The 17,292-nt window shown below is 51.7% G+C and overlaps 1 long non-coding RNA gene across 1 annotated transcript in view; it reads left to right on the plus strand.

The window, feature by feature from the left end:
- The first annotated feature begins 1,067 nt into the window (after nucleotides 1-1,067).
- LOC139277489 (uncharacterized) overlaps nucleotides 1,068-17,292 on the plus strand; it is a 30,220-nt gene continuing 13,995 nt past the window's right edge. The window contains exons 1-2 of the long non-coding RNA XR_011596091.1: nucleotides 1,068-1,148; nucleotides 17,002-17,133. This is a non-coding gene — a long non-coding RNA (uncharacterized lncRNA). The remainder of the gene's footprint in view (nucleotides 1,149-17,001; nucleotides 17,134-17,292) is intronic.

A 17,292-nucleotide genomic window follows, 5' to 3' on the forward strand; every position in this document is an offset into this window, starting at 1 on the left:
AAGCAATATGTGAGGAGGACACAATAAACCTGAAAAGGGACATAGACAGGGGAAGTGAGTGGGCAAACATTTGGCAGATGGAGTATAATGTCGGAAAGTGTGAGGTCATGCACTTTGGCAGAAAAAATCAAAAAGCAAGTTATTATTTAAATGGAGAAAGATTGCAAAGTGCCGCAGTACAGCGGGACCTGGGGTCCTTGTGCATGAAACACAAAAGGATAGTATGCAGGGACAGCAAGTGATCAGGAAGGCCAACGGTATCTTGGCCTTTATTACAAAAGGAATGGAATATAAAAGCAGGGAAGTCTTACTGCAGCTATATAAGATGAGGCCACACCTGGAATACTTCGTGCAGTTTTGGCTTCCATATTTACGAAAGGATATATTTGCTTTGGAGGCAGTTCAAAGAAGGTTCACTAGGTTGATTCCGGGGATGAGGAGGTTGACTTATGAGGAAAGGTTGAGTAGGTTGGGCCTCTACTCATTGGACTTCAGAAGGATGAGAGGTAATCTTATTGAAACGTATAAAATTATGAGGGGCCTTGACGAGGTGGATGCAGAGAGGATGTTTCCACTCATGGAGACTAGAACTAGAGGGCATGATCTTAGAATAAGGGGCTGCCCATTTAAAACCGAGATGAGAAATTTCTTCTCCTGAGAGTTGTTAATCTATGGAATTCGCTGCCTCAGAGAGCTGTCGAAGCTGGGACATTGAATAAATTTAAGACAGAAATAGACAGTTTCTTAAACGCTAAGGGTTTATGGGGAGTGTGCGGGTAAGTGGAGCTGAGTCCATGATCAGATCAGCCATGATCTTATTGAACGGCGGAGCAGGCTCAAAGGGCCGTACGGCCTTCTCCTGTTTCTATTTCTTATGTTCTTACTAAGCTAGTCTCTCCTCAATTTTCAACATGCCCCAATTTCTAACAGGTAGTAGTTTGAGTTATAGTGTAGAAAAATCTTACTGCTTTGCTTGAATTATTTTTACTTTCTCCAGCATCCTGGTGAATCAACCCTTGAAGGTTCTGCGAGTCCGAGCCGAATTACCTGGTATTCGAAAGCTGAGTACTTACTTTCAATGATAGGCTTTGCGGTGGGACTGGGCAACTTCTGGCGATTCCCTTATCTGACATACATAAATGGAGGAGGTGATGTAATAAATTTGATGAGCAAAGAGTATCTCAGAGAATTATTTTCAAATTAAAAATGTATTTATAAAACTCGAGGTACTCTCTTCCCCCTCTTGATCGCGTCCTGCCTCGTTCGCGCCCGAATGCTCACTTGCGATCTCTCTTTCCCCCCACACGTTCTCTTTCCCGTGCTATTTCTCTCTTTCCCCCCGCGTGCGATCTTGCTCTCTCTTTCCCCCCACCGCATGCGCTCCCGTTCTCTGCTCTTCCACCCAGCATGCGGTCTCACTCTCTCCTATTCCCCTCCACCCACACTCTCGCTCTCTCTCCCCCCACCCCCAAGCGTACTCTCATTCTCTATTTCCCTCTGCCCACCCTGCGCTCTGGTTATCTAACTCTTCCTCCCCTGGTGTGCGCTCTTGCTCTGGCCTCCCCCTTCGTATGTTCTCGCTTTGTCTTTCCCCATCCCCCCCACGTACATGTTGTTTTTCTCTCTTCCCCATCGTGCATGTTTTTTTTTCCCCTCTCGCATGCTCTCACTCCTCCTTTTCCCCCCACCCCCGTGTGTGCTCTCGTTCTCTATTCCCCGGCGTGCACTCTCTCCCCTATCCCGCATGCACTCTTGCTCTTTGTCTCTTCCCATTTTCCCACCCGCGTGTGCTCTCGCTCTCTTGCCTCACATACGCGCTTGCGCGCTCTCCACCACCTCCCCTCCCCCGCCCCGCACTTGGGCATTCTCACTCCCTCTTCCCCTGGCACGCATACTCACCTCACTATCCTCACTCACTATGACTTTGCACGTATTCTCGCTCTCGCTTCCTCTTCCCCCCCCCCCCCCCCTCCCAATGCATGCGTGCTCTCGCTCTCTTTCCCCCATATCGCACGCGCTCTCGCCCTCTTTGCCCACGTAGCACTTTGGCTTTCCTTTCCCACCAACGCGCAAAGTCGCTCTCTCGCCGCACACACGCTCTCGCTCTCTTTCTCCCACCGCCGCCGCCCCCCCCTCCACAAGCGCTCTCGCTCTCTTCCCCCTGGCACGCACACTCTCCTCCCACCAATTCCGCTTGCACCCGCTCTCTCTCTCTGCCCTCACACGCACTCTCACTCCCTCTTCACCCCTGTGCTTTTGCTCCCTCTCTTCCCTACCATGCACACACTCACTCGCTCTCTCTTCCCTCCCTGCCCCATGCGCTCTCTCTCTCTCTCTCTCTTTTTCCCCCCACCCCCCCCCCCAATCTTACCATCTCTTCACCCACGCGCTTGCTTTCTCTTCTCACCCGTGCATGCTCTCGCTGCTCACTCACTCATAGCAGTCCCTCGAAACAAGGATGACTTATTTCCATTCCAAAAAAGGATGAGTTCGCAGGTGTTTCGAATGAAGGACCTGACCTACATCCTGAAGGGTGGAAGATGGCTGTGCGTGGATTTTTTTAACGTGGTGGCCATTGTACACCAACCACCACACAGGCTTGACACAGCTAGGTCTTGGTCCAGTAGTAAGGGATACCCAACACGACAGGAGACCAGCTCTGCTGCACGGACCTAGTGCCCACACATATCGCAGTCTTGGGTAATCCTTACCACTGGACTAAGACCGAGCTCAGTCAAGCCTGGCCTCTGGCCCCGAACACATGCCTTCCCTGGGCCCCTGATCTCTCCCTGCATGTACATTCTCACTATTTATTTCCCCCCCTCCCCGCACGCTCTCGTGCTCTCTCTCCCTATCTCTGACACGCACTCTGTCTCTTTCCCCCCCCCCCCCCACCCCACATACCGCGCACTCTCTCGTTTGCTCTCTACAACCTTACGCAGGGTCTTTATTCCCCCATCGTCCAGTCTCGCTCTCTCTCTTTCCCCAACCCCCCCCCCCCCCCGAGACGCTATCACTCATTTTCTCTTCCCTCCCGCGCACTCGCTCTATTTTTCCCCCCGTGTGCTCTCTTCTCTGCCCCTCCCGCACGCTCTCTTTCCCCCCCCTCCCCGTGTGCTCTCGCTCATTCTCTCTTCGTCCCGCACACACTCTTTTCCCCCACGTGCTCTCTCTTTCTCTCTCCCCGCACCCTCTCGCGCTCCGTTTTCCTCTGGCATGCGCTCTCACCCTCTCTTTCCCACCCCCCTCGTGTTCTCTCTTCCCCTGGCACGCACTCTCTTTACCCCATCCCGCGCACATTCTTGCTCTATCTCTTCCCATCCACATGCGCTCTCGCGCTCTCTTACATAAGAAATAGGAACAGGATTAGGCCTATTGGCCCCGCGAGCCTGCTCTGTTATTCAATAAGATCATTGCTGATCTGATCATGAACTCAGCTCCACTTCCCTGCCTGCTCCCCACAACCCTTTACTCCCTATTCGCTCAAAAATCCCAGCCTCCACAGGTCTCTCGGACATAGAATTCCATAAATTTAGAACCCTCTGAGAAGAAATTTCTCCTCATCTCAATTTTAAATGGGCAGCCGCTTATTCTAAGACTATGTCCTTGAGTTTTAGTTTCCCCTGAGTGGAAATGACCTCTCTGCATCTACCTTGTCGAGCCCCCTCATTATCTTATAAGTTTCAATAAGTTCACCTCTCATTCTTCTGAACAGGCCCAACCAACTCGACCTATCCTCATAAGTCAAACCCCTCATCTCCAGAATCAACCTAGTGAACCTTTTCTGAACAGCCTCTGATGCAAGTATATCCTTCCTTAAATCGGAAACCAAAACCGTGGCACCTTATCGAATGCCTTCTGGAAATCCAAATACACCACATCCACTGGTTCCCCCTTATCCACACTGCTCGTTACATCCTCAAAGAACTCCAGCACATTTGTCAAACATGATTTCCCTTTCATAAAACCATGCTGACTCTGCTTGATTGAACTATGCTTTTCCAAATGTCCTGCTTACTGCTTCCTTAATAATGGACTCCAGCATTTTTCCAACGACAGATGTTAAGCTAACTAGTCTATAGTTTCCTGCTTTTTGCTTGCCTCCTTTTTTAAATAGGGGAGTTACATTTGCAGTTTTCCAATCTGCTGGGACCGCTCCAGAATCGAGGGAATTTTGGTGGATTACAACCAATGCATCCACTATCTCTGCAGCCACTTCTCTTAAGACCCTAGGATGTAGAGCATCAGGTCCAGGGGACTTGTCCGCCTTTAGTCCCATTATTTTACCTAGTACTACTACATTAGTGATAGTGATTCCTCCCTACCTATAGCCCCTTGATTATCCACTATGGGGATGTTTTTAGTGTCTTCTACCATGAAGACTGATACAAAATATTTGTTCAACGTCCATTTCCCTGTTCTCCATTATTAATTCCCCAGTCATCCTCCAGGGGACCAACCTTTACTTTAGCCACTCTTCCTTTTTATGTACCTGTAGAAACTCTTACTATCTGTTTTTATATTTCATGCTGGTTTATTTTTATAATCTATCTTCCCTCTTAATCATTTTTTTAGTCGTTCTCTGCTGGCTTAAAAAAATTTCCCAATCCTCTTGGGTGGCGAGGGAGGGAGAACGAAGGAGAGAATGAGGGAGAAAGAATATGAGAGCGCGCGCAGGGGAGAAGAGCACGCACGGGGAAAGAGAGGCCGGGGACAAAAAGAAAGCTAGAGCCCTTCAGAGGGGAAGAGAGAACTTGAGCGAGAGTGGGGAAGGGAGCAAGAGAGAGCAAGAGCACGCATACGGGGGAAGAGAAAGCGAAAGCTTGCACATGGCCGAAGAGAGTGCACGCGGGATGGGAGGGAAAGAGTGAGGGTGTGGGGGGGGGGGGGGGCGCGAAGAGAGAACGAGCGCATGTGTGTGGGGGAAGAGAGCGCATGTACGGGGGAAGATAGAGAGTACTCTCGGGATGTGGGGGGAGGGAGGTGGTGGGTGCGGGGAATGAGAGTGCGCGCGTGCAAGGGAAGAGAGTGTATGCGGGATGGGGGAAAGAGAGTGAGTGCATGCCAGGGGAACAGAGAGCGAGTGCGCACGTGCAGAGGAAGCGAAAGCGAGTGCACGCATGGGGCAAGAGGGAGCGAGAACTTGCGCGCAGGGCGAAGAGAGAGAGCGAGGGCGCACACGGGGGCGAAGAGAGAGAGCGAGAGCACACACTGGGGGAAGACAGAGCGAGAGCGCGCGCGGGGGGGAGGGGGGTGGATGTGAGAGAGAGCAAGAGCACGGGCGGGGGGAAATAGAGAGAGAGGCAGAAATTGCCCACCACTGGAAACAGGATGCAAGCACCCTGTTTCTAGTGTTTTTACTGCCGTGGTGGTTGAAGTGGTCTCTTGAGCGAAATTCCGCTCTTTGGCTTTTTTTTCCCGGTGGACTGGAAGTTGCTCATAATGGAGGCGGATATGCAGTAGTGAGCACACTTGAGGGGCCAAAGTTGGGGGGTGACGGTGGTGTAGTGGCTGCTGCTGTCAGTCATCAGTGTAGCTGTGTCACCAGGTGTCACCCCTTCACTTAAAGGGGAGAGCCTGCGCGATTTAAAAAGTTTGGCCCACTGGGCCAAAGGGAGGGTTTCGGCCGTCCAGCGGCCTGGCACCCTGTTGGCAGCCCGGCCGAAACCTGGGGGCATAATTATCAGCCCGACATGGCAGTCGGTCAATAAAAAAAAAACTCTATGGCAGCGGCAGTTAATGGGAGCCGCACCACCATTTCAGAAGGCCACAAATAAAGCATGTTTTGGCACCACCCGGCGGGAGGAAGATTTTTGTGGTGGAATTTCGCCATCGGGGTGGGGGGAGGAGAATATCGGCGGTGCGTACTCTGGTGATGCACTTAGGATGGATCAGCAGCAGCGGAGCGGTAGGCGGGGGAGTGGATCACCGCTGGGATACTGCAGGAACGGAATTTTGATAATAGTGACCATTACACGAAAAACTAGCGGCCATTGCACTCTGTAGCGTGACTGCCAATTTCCGGTGTTAACATGCCTTACGGAAAGGGGCAATTTCTGCTCCAGAGAATGCGCGCTTGGGGGTGGGAAAAGAAAGCTAAAGTGCGCGAGGGCGTGAGCACACGGGGGATGGGGCGGAAGAGAAAGCGAGAGTGCGGGCGAAGGGAGGGGAAAGAGAGAGCGCGCACGTGGGATGCGGGGATAGGAGAGAGCAAGAGCGCATGTGTGGAGGAAAAGATAGTGAGAGCGTGCATGGGGGGAAGAGAATGAGAGCACACACAGCGTGAAAATTTGGCGGGAAGAGAGAGAGCGAGATCATGCGACGGGGGTGGCGGGGGATTGGGGGAGAGTGAATGAGAGCATGCCGGTGGGGGGAGAGAGATCGAGAGCGCGGGCAGGGGGAAGAGAGCGCGAGAGTGTGTGGGGGTAGAGGAGGAATAGAGAGGGAGCAAGAGTGCGCTGGGAGGAAGAGAGAGCAAGACCGCGTGCGCTAGTGGGAAGAAACCGAGAGTTCATGTGAAGGGAAGACAGAGAGCGAGAGCATGCCGTGGGGGAGATTGGGTGGAAGAGAGAGCTAGATTGAGACACAATGGGGGGAAGCGGGCGAGAGAACAACACCGTGCTGGGGCAGAGTGGGGCGGTTGCAGAGTGGGGCGGAAGAGCGAGAGGGCGCGCACGGGGAAGCGAGGAAGAGAGAGAGAGAGTGCGGTGTGGAGGGTGGAAAGAGGGTGAGAGCATGTAGGGGAAGAGTGTGTGTGCGGTGGGGGGGAAACAGAGAGGGAGCGAGAGTGCGTGGAGAGGAAGAGCGAGTGAGATCATGCACGGGGGAGGGGGGGGAAATCGAGAGGGAGCGAGAGTGCGTGAGAAGGAAGAGAGAGAGAAAGCGAGATCGTGCACGGGGGAAGAGAGAGCGAGAGCACGCGCGGGGAAGAGCGAGTGCGCGGGGAGGTGGGGGCGGGTGGAAGAGAGCAAGAGCGCGAGTGGGAGGAAGAGAGAACGAGAGCGGGTGCGAAGGGCTGGGGAGAGAGAGCGAGACTGCGGATGGGGTGAAGAGAAAGCGAGCGAGCGAGACTGTGCGCATAGGGTAGAGAGAGAGAGAGAGAGAGCATGTGCAGCGGGATAAGAAAGAACGAGAGTAAGTGGGTGGGGGAAGAGAGAGTGCGTGGGGGTGGGAGAAGAGAGAGCAAGAGCGGGAGGAAGAGAGACAGAGCGCATGCGGGGGGCTGGGGAGAGAGAGCAAGAGCGTGCGAGAGGGGGACGAGAGAGCGAGAGCACGCAGGAAGGGAAGAGGGAGCAAGAGTGCGCGCGGTGGGGAAGAATGCACGTACATGCGCAGGGGAAGAGAGAGAGCGAGAGTGCGCGATAGGAGGAAGAGAGCTGGTGGAAGAGAGCGAGAACGCACATGGGGTGGGGGGGAGATGAGAGAACACGTGTGGGGAGACGGTAGAGAGTGCACGCTGGTGTAAAGCAAGCTTGCGAGGGGGGTAGGGAATAGAGAGAGCGAGCGTGTGCACGGTGGTTGGGGGGCGGTTGCGGGCAGTGAAGAGAAAGGGAGCGAGAGTGCACGACGAAGGGAGAGCAAGAGAGTGGGGGAAGAGAGAGAGTTAGAAGGGGTGGGGGGCGGAGAGAGAGAGAGAATGTGCGGCGAGGAACAGAGAGCCGAGACCATGCGAGGCGGGAAAGAGAGAGAAAGAGCTCGTGGGTGGTGGGGAAAGCGAGAGCGCGTGCGAGACGGTGGGGAAGAACGAGAGTGCGCAGGGAGGAAGAGGGAGAGAGTGAGACCATGTGTGGAAGAGGTTAGGTGGTAGAGAGAGCTGGAGCGAGAGAGAGAGCAAGACTGTGCCGGGGAGGGGAAGAGAGAGCACACTGGGCGGGAGAGCGAGGAAGAAAGAGATTGAGCATGGGATGGGGGGGAGAGAGAAAGTGAGATCGCACCGGGCGGGGGTGGAAGAGGGAGAGCGAGACCATACGCGGCGGGGAAAAGAGAACAAGAGCATACATGGGGGGCTGGGGGGTGGTGGAAGAGAAAGCAAGAGCGCATGCGAAGGGGTGGGGAAGAGAGAGAGAGAGAGCGCGGGGAGGAAGAGAGAGCGCGAGACCGTGTGCGGCGGGGAAGAGAGCAAGAGAGCAAGCGGAGGGTGGGGGGAGGAGGAGAAAGAGAGAGTGAGAGCGTGCGAGGGGGAAAAGAGAGTGAGAGTGAGTGCGTCCGGGGGAGGGGGCGGGGGGTGGCGGGGGAAGAGAGAGCTAGACAGAATGCGTGGGCAAGAGAGAATGCGACACCACCAGGGCAGGGCAGGGGGAAGAGCGAGAGCTGGAGCATGGCGGGTAGGAAGAGAGAGAGCGAGTGCGCAAGGGAATAGAAAGCGAGAACGTGCGCGAGTGTGGGAGAGCGCAAGAGAGTGAGTGTGCTCGGGAAGGAAGAGGGAGCGAGCGAAACAGTGTGCGGCGGGGAAGAGGGAGCAAGAGAGCGAGGGGGGTGGTGGGAAGAGAGCGTGAACGAGAGCTGGTGGGGGTGGAGAGAAAGAGAAAGCGAGAACAAGTGGGGGAGAAGAGGATGAGAGCGCCTGCGGGGGGAAAGAGAGGGAGAGCTAGACAGAATTCGGGGGACAAGAGAGAGGGAGCGAGACCATACCGGGGGGGTGGGGGGCGTGCATGGGAGGGGCGTGGAAGAGAAAATTAGCGCGCAAGGGGAGGAAGAAAAAGAGTGAGCACGGAGGGGCGAAGAGAGAGAGAGTGCGCACGGGGGGGGAGAAAGGGAGAGATCGTAAGGAGGTGAAGAAGGGGCAAGAGCTCGGTGGGGAAGAAAGAGCGCTCGCAGCGGGGGAAGAAAAAGAGAGCAAAAGTGCACAGGGGATAAGAGAGCGGTGGGGGCAAGAGAGAGCGAGAGCGCACACGGGAGGGGGGGTTGGAAGAGAGCGAGAGCATGCGCACGCAAGGGGGGTGAGCTCACATGGGGGGGGGAAGAGGGAGCAAGAGCTCATGCGTAGGGGGTGGGGCAGGTGAAGAGAGAGCGAGAAGAGAGCAAGAGCACACGCAGGGGAGAAGAGAGAGAGAGAGAGAGAGAGAGCAAGAATGTGCGGGGGGGGTGGAGAGAGAGAGAGCGAGAATGCACACTGCGGGGGTGGGGAGAGGGGGGAGGGGAGAGCGAGAGCGCATGCTGGGTGAGGGGGGAAGGGAGTGAGTGCACGTGAGGGGACGGGGAAGAGAGTGAGAGTGCGTGCAAGTAGGAGGAAAGAGGGAGCAAGGATGTGCGCGGCAGGTGGGGAAGAAAGCGACAGCGCTTGCGGGGGGGAAGAGATATAGCGTGCGGGGGTAGGAAGAGAGCGAACATGCGGGGAAGAGAGACAACGAGCGCGTGGAGGGGAAGAGAGCGCAAGAGTGCATGGGAAGAAAAGTTAGAGTGAGAGCAACGTGGAAGAGAGCACAAGAACGTTGGTGGGGGGGGGAAAGAGAGAGTGAGAACGCGTGCCGGGGTGTGGAGAGAGAGTGAGACCACGCGCGGGTGAAAGTGACAGTGAGAGCATACGCAGGCTCAAAGAGCGGGAGAGTGAGAGTGTGCAGGGCGGAAGAGAGAGCGAGACTGCGTGGCAGGGAAGCGCGAGCAAGAGCGCGTGGGGCGGGGGAAAAGAAATTGAGAGCGCGTGTGTGGGGGAGGGGCAGGAGAGAGAGTACGAGGGGAAGAGAGGGAGCAAGAGCGCACGTGGTGTGGGGGGAGCAAGAGCGCACGTGGTGTGGGGGTGGGGCGCAGAAGAGAGAGAACGAAACCGCGTGGAGGGAGGGAAGAGAGCGAGAGTGCACAGGGAGGAAGAGGGATAAAGAGCGAAAGTGTGCGGTGGTGGGATCGGGTGGGAGTGGAGCGAGTGAATGAGAGCATGCTGGGAGGTGAAGAGAGAAAGCGACACCACATGGCGGGGAAGAGAGACAGAGCAAGAGTGCACGGGGATGAAGAGAGAGCGAGAGCGCGTGCATGAGGAAGACAGGGAGGGTGCAGGGCAGAAGAGTGAGCGAGAGGATGAGGGGGGGGGGTGGGGGAAAGAGAGAGTGCGAAGGTGCGGGGGGAAGAGAGCGATAGGGTGCAGTTGGGAAGAGAATAATACCGTGCACGGTGGGGAAAAGAGGACGTGTACGCGCTGGGGGGGGGAAGACAGTGAGCAAGAACGCATGCCAGAATGGGAAGAGGGAAAGAGAGAAAGTGGGTGAGGGGGAAGAGAGCGAGAGTGCACGCCGGTAGAAGAGCAAGAGCAAGAGATAGAGAGCAAGAGCGTGCGGGGGAGGGGGTTGGGGAAGAGAGTGGGAGAGTCGACGAGAGGGGAAGCGAGAGTGTGCATGGGATGGGGAAGAGAGAGAGAGAGAGAGTGCGTGCCGGAGGTAGGGAGAGAGTGAGAGCTTGTGAGGGGGGGCGCAGGAGAGATAGCAAGAGTGCGCATGCGGAGAGAGAATGAGAGCGTGCATGGATGGAAAGAGAAAGAAAAAGCGGCGCATGGGCAAAGAGAGCACTGTGAGAGCGCACACGGTATGGGTGGAAAGAGAGAGAAAGCGACAGCATGTGCGCGGGGATGGGTGAGGAAGAGAGAGACAGCGAGCGCATGTTGGAGGAAGAGAGAGCGAGAGCGTGTGGGGGTGGGAGGGGAGAGAGCAAGAGCACGCGCGGAGAGAGGGAGAGCGCATACAGGTGGGAAGAGAGCGAAAGGGCGAGAGCACGCGCGCTATGGGTGGGAAGAGAAAAAAAGTGAGAGCACGTGCGGAGGGGAGAGAGAGTGCGCGTGAGGGGAAGGAATCTGCGTGGGGGACGGAAGAGAGAGTGAGAATGTGCACAGGTCAGAAGAGAGAGCGAGAGCGCGGCGAAGAGAGAAAGAGCAAGAGTGTGCATCTGAGGAAGACAGAGAGCGATACCACGTGCATGGGGAAAAGACAGCAAGATCATGCGCTGGGGAAAATGGTGAATGAGAGCACGTGCCACGGTGGGTAGAGAGTGAGCACATGCCAGTGGGAAGGGAGAGCGCGTGCGAAGGGGGGGCGGTGGAAAGAGAGAGCGAGCGCGTCCTGGAGGAAGAGAGCAAGAGCGTGCAGGGATGGTGGGTGGAGAGAGCGAGAGACACACGGTGAGAAAGAGAGAGCAAGAGCGGCGCGCAGGGGGAAGAGGGAGCGAGAGCGTGTGCGAGGGCAAAGAGAGAGAGAATGCGCGCGTGATGAGTGGGAAGAGAGAGTGCATGCCGGGGAAAAAGAGAGCGAAAGCGCACGGGGGGAGGTGGGAGGGAAGAGCGAGAATGTGCGTGCGGGGAGAGCACGTATGGGTGGAAAGAGAAAGCGAGCGCGCCGTGTGGGCAAAGAGGGAGAGGGCAATAGTGCAAGGGATGGGTAGGAAGAGAGAGCTCGTACGCGGAGGGAAGAAACAGTGAGAGCACGCACAGGTTTGGGGAGCGGGGTGAATAGACCGAGAGCGCGCATGGCGGGGGTAGTGGGGGAGAAGCGGGAAAGAGGGAATGAGAGCGTGCGTGTGGGGGAAGAGAGAGCGAGAACACATGCGAGGGCAAAGAGAGCGTGCGTGGGATGAGGGGGAAGAGGGAGAGCATGCGCCAGGGAAAGAGAGAGTGAGAACGCCTAAGGGCGGGGGGTGGGGGAAGAGAGAGCGAGAGCGCATATGCGGGGCAAGAGATAGTAACAGTTTCTACAGGTACATAAAAAGGAAGAGTGGCTAAAGTAAATGTTGATCCCCTGGAGGATGACTGGGGAATTAATAATGGAGAACAGGAAAATGGCAGAGACGTTGAACAAATATTTTGTATCGGTCTTCATGGTAGAAGACACTAAAAACATCCTCATGGTGGATAATAAAGGGACTGTAGGTAGGGAGGAACTTAATACAATCACTATCACTAATGAAGTAGTACTTGGTAAAATAATGGGACTAAAGGCGGACAAGTCGCCTGGACCTGATGCCTTACATCCTAGGGTCTTACGAGAAGTGGCTGCAGAGATAGTGGATGCATTGGTTGTAATCTACCAAAATTCCCTGGATTCTGGGACAGTGCCAGCAGATTGGAAAACCGCAAATGTAACTCCCCTATTTAAAAAAGGAGGCAGACATAAAGCAGGAGACTATAGACCAGTTAGGCTAACATCTATTGTTGGGAAAATGTTGCAATCCATTATGAAGGAAGCAGTAGCAGGACATTTGGAAAAGCATAATTCAATCAAGCAGTCAGCATGGTTTTATGAAAGGGAAATCATGTTTGACAAATTTGCTGGAGTTCTTTGAGGATGTAACGAGTAGGGTGGATAAAGGGGAACCAGTGGATGTGATGCATTTGGATTTCCAGAAGGCATTCGATAAGGTGCCACATAAGAGGTTACTGCACAAGATAAAAGTTCACGGGGTTGGGGGTAATATATTAGCATGGATAGAGGATTGGCTAACTAACAGAGAGTCGGGATAAATAGGTCATTTTCCAGTTGGCAAACAGTAATTAGTGTGTGCCACAGGGATCGGTGCTGGGACCTCAACTATTTATAATCTATATTAATGACTTGGATGAAGGGACCGAGTGTAATTTAGCCAATTTTGCTGATGATACAAAGATGGATGGGAAAGCAAATTTGTGAGGAGGACACAAAAAATCTGCAAAGGGATATAGACAGGCTAAGTGAGTTTGGCAGATGGAGTATAATGTGGGAAAATGTGAGGTTATCCACTTTGGCAGAAATAATAGAAAAGCAAATTATTATTCAAATGGAGAAAAATTGTGAAGTGCTGCAGTACAGAGAGACCTGGGGGTCCTTGTGCATAAAACACAAAACGTTGGTATGCAGGTACAGCAAGTAATCAGGAAGGCAAATGGAATGCTGGCCTTTATTGCAAGGGGATAGAGTATAAAAGCATAGAAGTCCTGATACAACTGTATAAGGTATTGGTGAGGCCACACCTGGAGTACTGCGTACAGTTTTGATCTCCGTATTTAAGGAAGGATATACTTGCATTGGAGGCTGTTCAGAGAAGGTTCACTAGCTTGATTCCACAAGATGATGGGCTTGACATGAGAGGTTAATTTGGTTGGGCCTATACACATTGGAGTTCAGAAGAATGAGAGGTGATCTTTTTGAAACTTATAATATAATGAGGGGGCTCGGCAAGGTGGATGTACAGAGGATATTTCCATTCATCGGGGAAACTAAAACCAGGGGACATAGTCTGAGAATAAGGGGCCACCCATTTAAAACTGAGATGAGGAGAAATTTCTTTTCTCAAAGGGTTGTAATTCTATGGAATTCTCGGCCCCAGAGAGCTGTGGAGGCTGTGTCATTGAGTATATTTAAGGCAGAGATAGACAGATTTTTGATCGATAAGGGAGTAAAGGATTAGAGGGAGCGGGCAGGGAAGTGGAACTGAGTCCATGATCAGATCAGCCATGATCTTATTGAATGGCGGAGCAGGCTCGAGGGGCCAAATGGCCTACTCTTGCTCCTATTACTTATGTACTTATTTACTTTCCAGCACTTTCCTCCTATCTTTCTAAGCCTGTCCAAATGTAACAAAGGAGTCTCTTTCAAAAGTGTCCATGCATCTTCGTGAGCAGATACAAAAGCAAAACACTGCAGATGCTGGAATCTGAAAAAAAAGCTGGAAATCTCAGTGGGTCAGGCAGCATCTGTAGAGAGAGAAGCAGAGTTAACGTTTGGGGTCGATGACCCTTCATCAGAACTGAGGAATGTTCGAAATGAACAGATTTTTAAGGAGCACTGAAAGGGGGAGGGGAGGAAAGAACAGAAAGGGGGAGGGAAGGTCTGTGATAGGGTGGAAGACAGGTGAGATTTGAGAAACAAAAGGGATGATGGGCTGACTTGAGATGGTAGTAGCAGAAGTTAGAAAAAGATTAGTTTAAATAGGCTGTGAATGGCAGGATAATTATCAGCTGCCATGGAAAACAAAGCGAGAAAAAATAAATCAGAGCAAAATGTGGGCAGAGGTTAAGGTCTGAAGTTGTTCAACTCGATGTTGTCGAGAAGACTCTAAAGTGTCTAAATGAAAGATGAGGTGCTGTTCTTGGAGCTTGCGTTAAGCTTCATTCGAACAGTACAGGAGTTCAAGGATGGAGATATCAGAGTGGGAGTGGATGGAGAATTAAAGTGACAGGTGACCGGAAGTTCAGGGTCACGCTTACGGACTGAATGAAGGTATTCTACAAAGCGGTCACCCAATCTGTGTTTGGTCTCCCCGATGTAGAGGAGACCACATCATGAGCAGCGAATACAGTATACTAAATTGAAAGAAGTACAAGTAAATCGCTGTTTCACCTGGAAGGAATATTTGGGGCCCTGGATAGTGGGAAGGGAGGAGGTAAAAGGGCAGGTGTTGCATCTGCTGCACTTGCACGGGAAGGTGCCATGGGAAGGGGAGTGGGTGCTAGGGGTGACTGAGAATGGACCAAGGTGTCGCAGAGAGAACAGTCCCTTTGGAATGCTGAGAGGGGAGAGGAAGATGTGATTGGTGTTGGGATCACGCTGGAGGTAGTGGAAATGGCAGAGGATGATCCATTGAAAATAGAGGCTGTGGGGTGAAAGGTGAAGACAAGGGAAACCGTGTCGTGGTTCTGAGAATTAGGGGAAGGGGTGAGAGCAGAGGTGCTGGAAATAGAATGGACAAGGTCGAGGGCCATGTTAACCACGGTGGAGGGGAATCCTCGATTGAGGAAAAAGGAAGACATATCAGAGGCACTAGTATGGAAGCTAGCGTTGTTAGAGCAGATGCAACGGAGATGGAGAAACTGGGAGAATGGAATGGTGTCCTTGCAGGATGCGGGGTGGGAGGAAGTGTAGTCCAGGTAGCTGTGGGAGTCAGTGGGCTTACAGTGAATGTTTATCAATAGTCTTTCCCCAGAAATGGAGACAGAGAAGTCGAAGAAGGGAAGGGAAAAGTCGGAGATGGACCATGTGAAGGTGAGGTGTCGAAATCTTGACCTCCGATAAATGACTCAGACACCTTCAGCTCCGGCAGAAGTTTCTTTAAGTTACTTGCTACCAAGGGAAAGGTCACACTCAGTCAATGGCTAAGTGAACACCTCCGCGATAGTACAATTTCACGAGATATTTATACAGTAAAATCCAAGTTATGGCCTCTCCCTGTGTATTGGCTCTGTCTCGCAGTCAGTGAATACAGATAAAGAGTTAATTACTACATCCTTGTCCTGACATGGTTTCCAGATATTTCCTTTTGTCAGGGTTATTAGTTGGCCAGCCAGCCATTACTCGATGAGAGTATGGTAATGAGCTATTACCTGCCTTGCATTGTGTCAGGATGGTCCAGTTTCCTAGTCAGTTATCTTTTTGCATCAAATGGATGAGGTCTCTACAAGAGATAATGACTGGTGGTTTGAGTACTTCGAAAAGGGTGGGGTGGAGTGGAACTGATGTCGTATAGACAATAGGCGAGCACCATGGGGTGGTACTTGTCTCAGCAGGACTTGCCTCCTAGCTGTCTGGTGGCTATCAGCCATTTCAAGCCAGGTTTAGCTGTTTATGCAAGCCGATTGCTTTATGCAGAAATTTCTGGAAGGACCAGGACTCCATTTTGTTATATAATGCAAAGGGCACAAAAATACCGTGTGGTATCAGCTTAGATAAAAATACATTTCCACAGAGGGAAGGGTGGAAATTGGATGTAAAGTGAATTAAATTTTCTAGTTCAGGGCGAGAGCAGGAAATGGCACCGATACAGTCATCATAGCATCATAAAAAGAGGTGAGGGAGGGGACCCGATTAAGGACTGGAACAAAGAATGTTTCACATATTCCACGAAAAGGCAGGCATAGCTGGGACCCATGTGCGTTCCCATATCAACACCTTTAATTTGGAGGAAATGAGTGGAGTTAAAGGAGAAGTTGTTCAATGTGAGAACAAGTTCAGCCAGGTAGAGGAGGGTGATGGTTGATGAGGACTGGTTAGGCCTCTGCTCAAGGAACAAGTAGAGCACCCTCAGGCCATCCTGGTGGGGGATGGAAGTGCAGAGGGATTGGATGACCATAGTGAAAAGGAGATGGTTGGGGCCAGGAAACTGGAAACTGTTAAAGTGCTGGAGGAGTCGTGGATGTAGATGGGAAGAGAATAGACAAGGGGAAAAAAAATAGTCAAGATAGGAAGAAATCAGTTCTGTGGGGCAAGAACAGGCTGATATGATGGGTCTACCAGGGCAGACCTGTTTGTGGATCTTGGGAAGGAGGTAGAAGCAGGCTGTGTGGGGTTGGGGAACTGTGAGGTTGGTGACGGTCTGGGAAATGATGGCTTGATGTTCGGTAGTGGGGTTATGGTCCAGGGGGAGGTAGGAGGATATGCGTTTGGGGATGTCTGTATCTGTAGGAATATAATAATATTTGATGTAGAGGGGGAAAGTTATATAGCAATTGTTTGTCACTATAATTAAGTAACATTACATTTTTAACAGTATGCCATGATACTGCACAAGCTACCTAGGGGTATGAACATATTGTACTGTTTAACTGAATTAATGATGCTTTTTATTATGCAAGAAAAACATAATTGTGAACTTTGAGCTCTCATTGTTTCAGTACTACTGGTACTACTTTTAAAATGTAATGCTATGTTTAGTGCCATTTCTTTTGTAGTGAGTTCTGAACAGAGCTTGTCCTTTGACCTCCAGCAACAGCCCCATCATTATTTCTATATAAATTACTTGGCTTTGGTGAAATAGATCATTTTGTTGGGTGCTGGCAGCTTTATAAGAATCTTCCAGTGCAAAGATGTCATGTAAAACTTAAGTACTTGATTGTTTAAATTTTAAAAGTAGTAAAAATACAAAACAACTGAATTGCATCTTTCTGTGGCTGGTGGTGCTGGGGTGGGACATCATTTTGCTGTTGAATACATTTTCAATATACATTTGTACTGTTGTGTTAATATGGCAATGATATTTCTAATTTTATATTCTAAAATTGTAAACCTATTCACACAATATTTATCTGATTTGCTTCACCTTTTTTATGATGTACAGGTGCTTTCCTTATTCCATATGTAATCATGCTGGCATTTACAGGATTGCCAATGTTTTTCTTGGAATGTTCACTTGGGCAATTTTGCAGCACGGGACCTGTTTTAGTGTGGAAAGCTGTGCCAATCCTGACAGGTTGGTGTTTATGTAGCAACATGGGGAGATATTTTATGTTTTTAGAAACATCAGTGTTAAATTCTGCTGTTTTCTGTTTATTTCAATGAGAATAATTGTTGCCAATTTAAGTGTATCTAAGGGTTAAGTCATGGCAGGAGAGCGCGGTCGGGTGTTATG

This window comes from Pristiophorus japonicus, chromosome 12 (assembly GCF_044704955.1).
Source record: "Pristiophorus japonicus isolate sPriJap1 chromosome 12, sPriJap1.hap1, whole genome shotgun sequence".
NCBI lineage: Eukaryota > Metazoa > Chordata > Chondrichthyes > Pristiophoridae > Pristiophorus > Pristiophorus japonicus.